The sequence below is a fragment of the Oncorhynchus nerka genome, linkage group LG3, assembly GCF_034236695.1.
Source record: "Oncorhynchus nerka isolate Pitt River linkage group LG3, Oner_Uvic_2.0, whole genome shotgun sequence".
Taxonomy (NCBI): Eukaryota; Metazoa; Chordata; class Actinopteri; order Salmoniformes; family Salmonidae; genus Oncorhynchus; species Oncorhynchus nerka.
In genome coordinates, this window is record NC_088398.1 from 57,406,069 (window position 1) to 57,419,410 (window position 13,342).

General features: G+C 47.2%; 1 long non-coding RNA gene across 5 annotated transcripts; it reads left to right on the forward strand.

Moving 5' to 3' along the window:
* The first annotated feature begins 436 nt into the window (after positions 1-436).
* LOC135565741 (uncharacterized) lies at positions 437-13,083 on the forward strand. Of its 5 annotated transcripts, none has more exons than XR_010461817.1 (4): positions 437-614; positions 5,303-5,616; positions 7,834-8,147; positions 12,826-13,083. It is a non-coding gene; the product is annotated as an uncharacterized LOC135565741 (long non-coding RNA). The 5 variants fall into 5 exon arrangements; XR_010461818.1 differs by having other exon boundaries at positions 12,834-13,083; XR_010461813.1 differs by lacking the exon at positions 12,826-13,083 and having other exon boundaries at positions 7,834-8,285.
* The last annotated feature ends 259 nt before the right edge of the window (positions 13,084-13,342 follow it).

The window sequence follows — 13,342 nt, forward strand, 5'->3', positions numbered from 1 at the left end:
GAGGGCTTTAACTATGTCCAATTAAATAAAAGAGGGCTTTAACTATGTCCAATTAAATACAAGAGGGCTTTAACTATGTCCAATTAAATACCAGAGGACTTTAACTATGTCCAATTAAATAAAAGAGGGCTTTAACTATGTCCAATTAAATAAAAGAGGGCTTTAACTATGTCCAATTAAATAAAAGAGGGCTTTAACTATTGTGGCAAAGAAGGGGGTCGAGTGATAAGTGGCAGATATGTGAGAGCAGAACTAATAAACGGGCTCTGCCCGATCACTAAAAATGGCCACCCCTGTCAGAACTACAGATCACAAAATGGCCGACCGCCAAAACTACAAGTCCCAGAAGCAAGGGGAACCCTCAGAAGGTGGAGCCGACTCACAGATAAAGGGTCAAGAAAAACCAGGAAGAGGGAGAGAGAGTGCTGTAAGGAGCTATGAACAATAGAGAAAGAGACTATAGAGATTGGCTGGATTTACCGTGTATGAGCTGGATTGTTTTGGACTTACCTGTTGGCGTTTGGACCTGGACCTACCGAGAACCCGATTCGTGTACCGAACCCTGCTATCCTTGACCTCGCCTACGGCCTGGGTGGACCAGGACAAACACACAGGTACTGTCCTGTTCGAAAGAACTCTCATTCTTGGGTGATTTGGTGACAGTTTACCACTTAGTTTGTGACAAACGCTCCTAACCTTGAAGAGGTTTGCCACACGTGGTGGAGGATGCGGGCATGGACTAACATACCACTGGTTAGGTAGAATAAAAAAATAAAAAATAAATGTTCAGTTAGCACTCCAAAGGGGAGTCAGGTTTTTTTTTGTTTTGGCTTTGTTTGGTTAGGACAGTTTTTCAGGAAAATGAGTATGGAGGGAGCCATACAGGCCCTGTTACAAGCGGCGGCCGCCCAACAAGAGGCAACTAGAGCTCAACAAATAGTTCATCAGGATGCAATGCGAATGTATCAGGACACGTTACAGATCCAGCACCGCACCAACCAGCTGCTCACAGAAGAGCAAGAGAGAAACACCGGGAGTTAAGAGAAGGCCTAAAGGGGCTAGCGGACCAAATTGGGGCTCAATTACCAGCTGCAAATACCCAAAGGAGGGCCAATCATTTTCTTCAAAAATGACAGCGCAGGATGATGTGGAAGCATATCTTACCACCTTCGAAAGGACGGCAGAGAGGGAGAAGTGGCCGAAAGAAGAATGGGCAGGGCTTCTGGCACCATACCTGGCAGGGGACGCTCAAAAGCGTATTTCGACCTGGAGTTGAAAGATGCACAGGATTACGATAAACTAAAGGGAGAGATCCTGACTAGACTGGGAGTGACTGATACCGTGAGGGCACACCGCTTCCACCAGTGGTCCTACCGACCGGGACAACCCCCACGAACACAGATGTTCGACTTGATTCACCTGGCACGGAAATGGTTGCGACCAGAGACCCGGTCATCCGCCGAGATTGTCGAGACCATCGTACTCAACCAGTTTCAGCGAGGTCTACCCCAAGAAGTGAGACGATGGGTTGGCCAGAACGAGGTACTTTCCGCCGACCATCTCGTGGGCCTGGTTGAACGGTATTGTACGGCAAGAACAGCTGAGCAGGCACAGGAGGAAAGATTCCCGTTCCCCAGGCATGGGCGAACCAGTGGACAGGGTAAGGCTGTCCCAACATTTAGAGGGGGAAGAGAGCAGCGTGGGGCCATGAGGAAAGAATCAGAATCAGGCCAAGACACTAAGGGAAAAAACGTTAACCGGGACTGGGGGTCGAGGGGTCTCCCGAACCCCTATTATCTGTTACAATTGTAATCAACCAGGACATATTGCAGCCTACTGCCCTATTAAAGAAGAGCCAATGCAATGTAACCTTGGTGAAAATGAAGATGATATACGGTATGCATGTCCTGTTGTAACCACTGTACTTGAAAGATCAAGAAACAAACATATGTGCAGGGTGAAGGTTGAAGGGAAAGAGGTTGAAGCACTGCTGGATTCCGGCAGTATGCTAACCCTGGTCGTTGCAGGCCTAGTGCCGAATCATAAACTGGATACAAGACAGGATATCAGTGTTACATGCATTCATGGGGATACCCGTCTGTACCCCACGGCCTTAGTGAGCATACAAACAGAGGACGGTCTGCTGGATTATGAGGTCGGCGTGGTCCCAAAGATGCCATATGATGTAATATTGGGTCGAGACTTTCCTAACTTTGCGAAGTTAGGCCACAAGAATGGCATATTTGAGAAGCCAACAACCCTGACCAAGCAGGAAGAAGCATGGGGCCTTCAACCAAAGCCAAGAAAAGAGGTCTCCCAGGGGACAACATCACAGGTGCTAGTAGGGGAGGAGGAGGATGAAGTGGCAAACCTCGCTGATAACGAACAGCCCAGTACTAGTGGGGCTGGGGTCGATCTGAATCCAGAGGACGACGATCTAGAACCAGCAGACCTGGCAGGGTCCTTGACTAATTTTGGGACGGCCCAAAACCAGGATCCAACGCTGCAGCAAGCCAGAGCAGATGTGCAGGTCGTAGATGGTACTCCCATAAATGTTGGGATGATGCCTAATAGTTTTCCCCACTTCATCATGAAAAAGGGTTTGGTGTACAGAGTCTCGAAAATAGGGGTTGATGTGGTGGAACAGTTGTTGGTTCCCACTCGGTACCGGAGGACAGTACTGGATCTAGCTCATGGGCACATTCTGGGTGGACACCTTGGTATCGATAAAACCCGAGACCGGATTGTAAGGAGGTTTTACTGGCCAGGAATTCAAGCTGAAGTGGCTCGGCATTGTGGAGAGTGCCCGGAGTGCCAGTTAACAGCTCCCGACCAGCTTTTAGAAGCCCGTTAGTGCCACTCCCCATAATCGAAACGCCATTTGAGAGGATAGCGATGGATTTAGTGGGCCCACTACCCAAATCCGCCAGAGGGCACCAATACATTCTGGTCATTCTAGATTATGCCACTCGCTACCCAGAAGCCATTCCCCTTCGGACGATGACTTCCAAAAATATCGCAAAGGAATTAGTGCTCTTGTTCACCAGGGTAGGGGTTCCAAAGGAGATCCTTACCGACCAGGGGACCCCTTTATGTCCCGCCTTATGGCGGACCTTTGTAAACTGTGGCAGGTGAAACAGTTGAGGACATCGGTTTACCATCCTCAGACGGACGGGCTGGTTGAGAGATTCAACCGAACCCTGAAGTCAATGCTCAGGAAGGTAATCGATAAGGATGGGAAAAACTGGGATTGCATGTTGCCGTATCTGATGTTTGCCATTAGAGAGGTTCCTCAAGCCTCGCTGGGGTTTTCTCCCTTTGAGCTGGTATATGGGAGGCATCCCGGGGAATCTTAGACATCGCCCGGGAAACCTGGGAGCACCAATCCACCCCGTATACTAGTGTCATAGAGCACGTCACGGAAATGCAAGATAGGATAGCCACAGTCATGCCCATCGTCAGAGAGCACATGAGACAAACACAGGAACACCAGCGGCACACTTATAACCGGCAGGCTACCCTGAGGGAATTTCAACCGGGAGATAAGGTGTTAGTGCTGATCCCCACGGTAGAGTGTAAACTACTAGCCACATGGAAAGGACCATATGAAGTACTGGAGAGAATAGGAGAGGTCAATTATCGGATCCGACAGCCAGGTCGACGGCCCCAGGAACAGATTTATCACATAAACCTGTTAAAAGCATGGAGAGAGAGAGAAACACTAATGGTCACATACCCCACACACATTCAGGAGACAGCCGAAGTAAATATTTCACCCACTCTGTCCCCAGCGCAAGTACAGGAAGTAAAGACCCTGATCCAGAAAAACAGAGATGTGTTTTCAGAGGTACCTGGCCGAACTGAGGTTACGGCTCATGATATCGTTTCCCTACCAGGGAGAAAAGTGAGTATGAGGCCATATCGGGTACCCGAGGCTCGACGGGCCGCGATTAGAGCAGAGACTGAGAAAATGTTGACAGCTGGAGTGGTCGAAGAGTCACATAGTGAGTGGTCTAGCCCAATTGTGATGGTCTCCAAGCCCGATGGGTCTTTGCGGTTCTGTAACGACTTTCGGAAGGTAAATGAAATCTCGAAGTTTGATGCCTACCCCATGCCCCGAGTAGATGAACTACTGGAGAAAATCGGTCATGCTCGGTACATTACGACCCTTGATCTGACAAAAGGGTACTGGCAAATTCCTCTGACCCCCAGGGCCAAAGAAAAGACAGCCTTTGCAACACCTGACGGTTTGTTTCAATACACCGTCATGCCATTCGGCTTACACGGGGCCCCAGCCACCTTTCAACGGCTCATGGACAAAGTCCTAAAACCGCACAAAGCATACGCCGCAGCTTATTTAGATGACGTGGGGATCTACAGCCCAGATTGGGAATCCCACTTACCCCGGGTACAGGCAGTGTTAGACGCCCTTAGAAAGGCAGGGCTCACAGCAAACCCTGCCAAGTGTTATGTGGGGTTAGAGGAAACAGAGTACCTGGGATACACTGTGGGAAGAGGGTTAATCAAACCCCAACATAAGAAGGTGAAGGCAATTAGAGAATGGCCGAAACCAGTAAATAAGAAGCAGGTTCGAGCCTTCCTAGGGCTGACCGGTTACTACCGGAAGTTCATCCCAAGTTATGCCACAGTGGCCGCCCCACTTACCGACATGACTAGAGCCAGAGGGCCAAACATGGTCAAATGGGATGAAAGGGCCACCAAAGCATTTAGGACATTACAGGAGGCTCTCTGCTGTAATCCAGTGCTGGTGGTACCAGACTTTGAGAAAGAGTTTGTGGTTCAGACGGATGCCTCAGAGGTCGGCTTGGGAGCAGTGCTATCCCAAGAGGTAGAAGGGTGGAACACCCCATCCTGTTTTTAAGCAGGAAGCTGGAACCACGGGAAACCAACTACTCAGTCGTTGAGAAAGAGGCGCTGGCAGTAAAGTGGGCTCTAGAAAGCCTGAAGTACTACCTGCTGGGACGCCACTTCACCCTCATCAGTGACCATGCCCCACTCACCTGGATGCATAGGGCTAAAGAGAAGAACGCTCGGGTGATGCGGTGGTTTTGAGTCTCCAACCGTTTCATTTTGACTTGAAACACAGAGCAGGGAAGGAAATGGGAAACGCGGATGGGTTATCCCGCATGCATGCATATTTTGCTGCGGTAGCCCGACCTAGGTCGGATCTAGGGGGAGAGATATGTGGCAAAGAAGGGGGTCGAGTGATAAGTGGCAGATATGTGAGAGCAGAACTAATAAACGGGCTCTGCCCGATCACTAAAATGGCCACCCCTGTCAGAACTACAGATCACAAAATGGCCGACCGCCAAAACTACAAGTCCCAGAAGCAAGGGGAACCCTCAGAAGGTGGAGCCGACTCACAGATAAAGGGTCAAGAAAAACCAGGAAGAGGGAGAGAGAGTGCTGTAAGGAGCTATGAACAATAGAGAAAGAGACTATAGAGATTGGCTGGATTTACCGTGTATGAGCTGGATTGTTTTGGACTTACCTGTTGGCGTTTGGACCTGGACCTACCGAGAACCCGATTCGTGTACCGAACCCTGCTATCCTTGACCTCGCCTACGGCCTGGGTGGACCAGGACAAACACACAGGTACTGTCCTGTTCGAAAGAACTCTCATTCTTGGGTGATTTGGTGACAGTTTACCACTTAGTTTGTGACAAACGCTCCTAACCTTGAAGAGGTTTGCCACACTATGTCCAATTAAATACCAGAGGGCTTTAACTATGTCCAATTAAATACCAGAGGGCTTTAACTATGTCCAATTAAATAAAAGAGGGCTTTAACTATGTCCAATTAAATAAAAGAGGGCTTTAACTATGTCCAATTAAATACCAGAGGGCTTTAACTATGTCCAATTAAATACCAGAGGGCTTTAACTATGTCCAATTAAATACCAGAGGACTTTAACTATGTCCAATTAAATACCAGAGGGCTTTAACTATGTCCAATTAAATAAAAGAGAGCTTTAACTATGTCCAATTAAATACCAGAGGGCTTTAACTATGTCCAATTAAATACCAGAGGGCTTTAACTATGTCCAATTAAATACAAGAGGGCTTTAACTATGTCCAATTAAATACCAGAGGGCTTTAACTATGTCCAATTACATAAAAGAGAGCTTTAACTATGTCCAATTAAATACCAGAGGGCTTTAACTATGTCCAATTAAATACAAGAGGGCTTTAACTATGTCCAATTAAATACCAGAGGGCTTTAACTATGTCCAATTAAATACAAGAGGGCTTTAACTATGTCCAATTAAATACCAGAGGGCTTTAACTATGTCCAATTAAATACCAGAGGGCTTTAACTATGTCCAATTAAATACCAGAGGGCTTTAACTATGTCCAATTACATAAAAGAGAGCTTTAACTATGTCCAATTAAATACCAGAGGGCTTTAACTATGTCCAATTAAATACAAGAGGGCTTTAACTATGTCCAATTAAATACCAGAGGGCTTTAACTATGTCCAATTAAATACCAGAGGGCTTTAACTATGTCCAATTAAATACCAGAGGGCTTTAACTATGTCCAATTAAATACCAGAGGGCTTTAACTATGTCCAATTAAATAAAAGAGAGCTTTAACTATGTCCAATTAAATACAAGAGGGCTTTAACTATGTCCAATTAAATACCAGAGGACTTTAACTATGTCCAATTAAATAAAAGAGGGCTTTAACTATGTCCAATTAAATAAAAGAGGGCTTTAACTATGTCCAATTAAATAAAAGAGGGCTTTAACTATGTCCAATTAAATACCAGAGGGCTTTAACTATGTCCAATTAAATACCAGAGGGCTTTAACTATGTCCAATTAAATAAAAGAGGGCTTTAACTATGTCCAATTAAATACCAGAGGGCTTTAACTATGTCCAATTAAATACCAGAGGGCTTTAACTATGTCCAATTAAATACCAGAGGGCTTTAACTATGTCCAATTAAATACCAGAGGACTTTAACTATGTCAAATTAAATACCAGAGGGATTTAACTATGTCCAATTAAATACCAGAGGGCTTTAACTATGTCCAATTAAATACCAGAGGGCTTTAACTATGTCCAATTAAATACAAGAGGGCTTTAACTATGTCCAATTAAATACAAGAGGGCTTTAACTATGTCCAATTAAATACCAGAGGGCTTTAACTATGTCCAATTAAATACAAGAGGGCTTTAACTATGTCCAATTAAATAAAAGAGGGCTTTAACTATGTCCAATTAAATACCAGAGGGCTTTAACTATGTCCAATTAAATAAAAGAGGGCTTTAACTATGTCCAATTAAATACAAGAGGGCTTTAACTATGTCCAATTAAATAAAGAGGGCTTTAACTATGTCCAATTAAATACCAGAGGGCTTTAACTATGTCCAATTAAATAAAAGAGGGCTTTAACTATGTCCAATTAAATACCAGAGGACTTTAACTATGTCCAATTAAATACAAGAGGGCTTTAACTATGTCCAATTAAATAAAAGAGGGCTTTAACTATGTCCAATTAAATACCAGAGGGCTTTAACTATGTCCAATTAAATAAAAGAGGGCTTTAACTATGTCCAATTAAATACAAGAGGGCTTTAACTATGTCCAATTAAATACCAGAGGACTTTAACTATGTCCAATTAAATAAAAGAGGGCTTTAACTATGTCCAATTAAATAAAAGAGGGCTTTAACTATGTCCAATTAAATAAAAGAGGGCTTTAACTATTGTGGCAAAGAAGGGGGTCGAGTGATAAGTGGCAGATATGTGAGAGCAGAACTAATAAACGGGCTCTGCCCGATCACTAAAATGGCCACCCCTGTCAGAACTACAGATCACAAAATGGCCGACCGCCAAAACTACAAGTCCCAGAAGCAAGGGGAACCCTCAGAAGGTGGAGCCGACTCACAGATAAAGGGTCAAGAAAAACCAGGAAGAGGGAGAGAGAGTGCTGTAAGGAGCTATGAACAATAGAGAAAGAGACTATAGAGATTGGCTGGATTTACCGTGTATGAGCTGGATTGTTTTGGACTTACCTGTTGGCGTTTGGACCTGGACCTACCGAGAACCCGATTCGTGTACCGAACCCTGCTATCCTTGACCTCGCCTACGGCCTGGGTGGACCAGGACAAACACACAGGTACTGTCCTGTTCGAAAGAACTCTCATTCTTGGGTGATTTGGTGACAGTTTACCACTTAGTTTGTGACAAACGCTCCTAACCTTGAAGAGGTTTGCCACACGTGGTGGAGGATGCGGGCATGGACTAACATACCACTGGTTAGGTAGAATAAAAAAATAAAAAATAAATGTTCAGTTAGCACTCCAAAGGGGAGTCAGGTTTTTTTGTTTTGGCTTTGTTTGGTTAGGACAGTTTTTCAGGAAAATGAGTATGGAGGGAGCCATACAGGCCCTGTTACAAGCGGCGGCCGCCCAACAAGAGGCAACTAGAGCTCAACAAATAGTTCATCAGGATGCAATGCGAATGTATCAGGACACGTTACAGATCCAGCACCGCACCAACCAGCTGCTCACAGAAGAGCAAGAGAGAAACACCCGGGAGTTAAGAGAAGGCCTAAAGGGGCTAGCGGACCAAATTGGGGCTCAATTACCAGCTGCAAATACCCAAAGGAGGGCCAATCATTTTCTTCAAAAATGACAGCGCAGGATGATGTGGAAGCATATCTTACCACCTTCGAAAGGACGGCAGAGAGGGAGAAGTGGCCGAAAGAAGAATGGGCAGGGCTTCTGGCACCATACCTGGCAGGGGACGCTCAAAAAGCGTATTTCGACCTGGAGTTGAAAGATGCACAGGATTACGATAAACTAAAGGGAGAGATCCTGACTAGACTGGGAGTGACTGATACCGTGAGGGCACACCGCTTCCACCAGTGGTCCTACCGACCGGGACAACCCCACGAACACAGATGTTCGACTTGATTCACCTGGCACGGAAATGGTTGCGACCAGAGACCCGGTCATCCGCCGAGATTGTCGAGACCATCGTACTCAACCAGTTTCAGCGAGGTCTACCCCAAGAAGTGAGACGATGGGTTGGCCAGAACGAGTACTTTCCGCCGACCATCTCGTGGGCCTGGTTGAACGGTATTGTACGGCAAGAACAGCTGAGCAGGCACAGGAGGAAAGATTCCCGTTCCCCAGGCATGGGCGAACCAGTGGACAGGGTAAGGCTGTCCCAACATTTAGAGGGGGAAGAGAGCAGCGTGGGGCCATGAGGAAAGAATCAGAATCAGGCCAAGACACTAAGGGAAAACGTTAACCGGGACTGGGGGTCGAGGGGTCTCCCCAACCCCTATTATCTGTTACAATTGTAATCAACCAGGACATATTGCAGCCTACTGCCCTATTAAAGAAGAGCCAATGCAATGTAACCTTAGTGAAAATGAAGATGATATACGGTATGCATGTCCTGTTGTAACCACTGTACTTGAAAGATCAAGAAACAAACATATGTGCAGGGTGAAGGTTGAAGGGAAAGAGGTTGAAGCACTGCTGGATTCCGCAGTATGCTAACCCTGGTCGTTGCAGGCCTAGTGCCGAATCATAAACTGGATACAAGACAGGATATCAGTGTTACATGCATTCATGGGGATACCCGTCTGTACCCCACGGCCTTAGTGAGCATACAAACAGAGGACGGTCTGCTGGATTATGAGGTCGGCGTGGTCCCAAAGATGCCATATGATGTAATATTGGGTCGAGACTTTCCTAACTGCGAAGTTAGGCCACAAGAATGGCATATTTGAGAAGCCAACAACCCTGACCAAGCAGGAAGAAGCATGGGGCCTTCAACCAAAGCCAAGAAAAGAGGTCTCCCAGGGGACAACATCACAGGTGCTAGTAGGGGAGGAGGAGGATGAAGTGGCAAACCTCGCTGATAACGAACAGCCCAGTACTAGTGGGGCTGGGGTCGATCTGAATCCAGAGGACGACGATCTAGAACCAGCAGACCTGGCAGGGTCCTTGACTAATTTTGGGACGGCCCAAAACCAGGATCCAACGCTGCAGCAAGCCAGAGCAGATGTGCAGGTCGTAGATGGTACTCCCATAAATGTTGGGATGATGCCTAATAGTTTTCCCCACTTCATCATGAAAAAGGGTTTGGTGTACAGAGTCTCGAAAATAGGGGTTGATGTGGTGGAACAGTTGTTGGTTCCCACTCGGTACCGGAGGACAGTACTGGATCTAGCTCATGGGCACATTCTGGGTGGACACCTTGGTATCGATAAAACCCGAGACCGGATTGTAAGGAGGTTTTACTGGCCAGGAATTCAAGCTGAAGTGGCTCGGCATTGTGGAGAGTGCCCGGAGTGCCAGTTAACAGCTCCCCGACCAGCTTTTAGAAGCCCGTTAGTGCCACTCCCCATAATCGAAACGCCATTTGAGAGGATAGCGATGGATTTAGTGGGCCCACTACCCAAATCCGCCAGAGGGCACCAATACATTCTGGTCATTCTAGATTATGCCACTCGCTACCCAGAAGCCATTCCCCTTCGGACGATGACTTCCAAAAATATCGCAAAGGAATTAGTGCTCTTGTTCACCAGGGTAGGGGTTCCAAAGGAGATCCTTACCGACCAGGGGACCCCTTTATGTCCCGCCTTATGGCGGACCTTGTAAACTGTGGCAGGTGAAACAGTTGAGGACATCGGTTTACCATCTCAGACGGACGGGCTGGTTGAGAGATTCAACCGAACCCTGAAGTCAATGCTCAGGAAGGTAATCGATAAGGATGGGAAAAACTGGGATTGCATGTTGCCGTATCTGATGTTTGCCATTAGAGAGGTTCCTCAAGCCTCGCTGGGGTTTTCTCCCTTTGAGCTGGTATATGGGAGGCATCCCGGGGAATCTTAGACATCGCCCGGGAAACCTGGGAGCACCAATCCACCCCGTATACTAGTGTCATAGAGCACGTCACGGAAATGCAAGATAGGATAGCCACAGTCATGCCCATCGTCAGAGAGCACATGAGACAAACACAGGAACACCAGCGGCACACTTATAACCGGCAGGCTACCTGAGGGAATTTCAACCGGGAGATAAGGTGTTAGTGCTGATCCCCACGGTAGAGTGTAAACTACTAGCCACATGGAAAGGACCATATGAAGTACTGGAGAGAATAGGAGAGGTCAATTATCGGATCCGACAGCCAGGTCGACGGCCCCAGGAACAGATTTATCACATAAACCTGTTAAAAGCATGGAGAGAGAGAGAAACACTAATGGTCACATACCCCACACACATTCAGGAGACAGCCGAAGTAAATATTTCACCCACTCTGTCCCCAGCGCAAGTACAGGAAGTAAAGACCCTGATCCAGAAAAACAGAGATGTGTTTTCAGAGGTACCTGGCCGAACTGAGGTTACGGCTCATGATATCGTTTCCCTACCAGGGAGAAAAGTGAGTATGAGGCCATATCGGGTACCCGAGGCTCGACGGGCCGCGATTAGAGCAGAGACTGAGAAAATGTTGACAGCTGGAGTGGTCGAAGAGTCACATAGTGAGTGGTCTAGCCCAATTGTGATGGTCTCCAAGCCCGATGGGTCTTTGCGGTTCTGTAACGACTTTCGGAAGGTAAATGAAATCTCGAAGTTTGATGCCTACCCCATGCCCCGAGTAGATGAACTACTGGAGAAAATCGGTCATGCTCGGTACATTACGACCCTTGATCTGACAAAAGGGTACTGGCAAATTCCTCTGACCCCAGGGCCAAAGAAAAGACAGCCTTTGCAACACCTGACGGTTTGTTTCAATACACCGTCATGCCATTCGGCTTACACGGGCCCCAGCCACCTTTCAACGGCTCATGGACAAAGTCCTAAAACCGCACAAAGCATACGCCGCAGCTTATTTAGATGACGTGGGGATCTACAGCCCAGATTGGGAATCCCACTTACCCCGGGTACAGGCAGTGTTAGACGCCCTTAGAAAGGCAGGGCTCACAGCAAACCCTGCCAAGTGTTATGTGGGTTAGAGGAAACAGAGTACCTGGGATACACTGTGGGAAGAGGGTTAATCAAACCCCAACATAAGAAGGTGAAGGCAATTAGAGAATGGCCGAAACCAGTAAATAAGAAGCAGGTTCGAGCCTTCCTAGGGCTGACCGGTTACTACCGGAAGTTCATCCCAAGTTATGCCACAGTGGCCGCCCCACTTACCGACATGACTAGAGCCAGAGGGCCAAACATGGTCAAATGGGATGAAAGGGCCACCAAAGCATTTAGGACATTACAGGAGGCTCTCTGCTGTAATCCAGTGCTGGTGGTACCAGACTTTGAGAAAGAGTTTGTGGTTCAGACGGATGCCTCAGAGGTCGGCTTGGGAGCAGTGCTATCCCAAGAGGTAGAAGGGGTGGAACACCCCATCCTGTTTTTAAGCAGGAAGCTGGAACCACGGGAAACCAACTACTCAGTCGTTGAGAAAGAGGCGCTGGCAGTAAAGTGGGCTCTAGAAAGCCTGAAGTACTACCTGCTGGGACGCCACTTCACCCTCATCAGTGACCATGCCCCACTCACCTGGATGCATAGGGCTAAAGAGAAGAACGCTCGGGTGATGCGGTGGTTTTTGAGTCTCCAACCGTTTCATTTTGACTTGAAACACAGAGCAGGGAAGGAAATGGGAAACGCGGATGGGTTATCCCGCATGCATGCATATTTTGCTGCGGTAGCCCGACCTAGGTCGGATCTAGGGGGAGAGATATGTGGCAAAGAAGGGGGTCGAGTGATAAGTGGCAGATATGTGAGAGCAGAACTAATAAACGGGCTCTGCCCGATCACTAAAATGGCCACCCCTGTCAGAACTACAGATCACAAAATGGCCGACCGCCAAAACTACAAGTCCCAGAAGCAAGGGGAACCCTCAGAAGGTGGAGCCGACTCACAGATAAAGGGTCAAGAAAAACCAGGAAGAGGGAGAGAGAGTGCTGTAAGGAGCTATGAACAATAGAGAAAGAGACTATAGAGATTGGCTGGATTTACCGTGTATGAGCTGGATTGTTTTGGACTTACCTGTTGGCGTTTGGACCTGGACCTACCGAGAACCCGATTCGTGTACCGAACCCCCTGCTATCCTTGACCTCGCCTACGGCCTGGGTGGACCAGGACAAACACACAGGTACTGTCCTGTTCGAAAGAACTCTCATTCTTGGGTGATTTGGTGACAGTTTACCACTTAGTTTGTGACAAACGCTCCTAACCTTGAAGAGGTTTGCCACACTATGTCCAATTAAATACCAGAGGGCTTTAACTATGTCCAATTAAATACCAGAGGGCTTTAACTATGTCCAATTAAATAAAAGAGGGCTTTAACTATGTC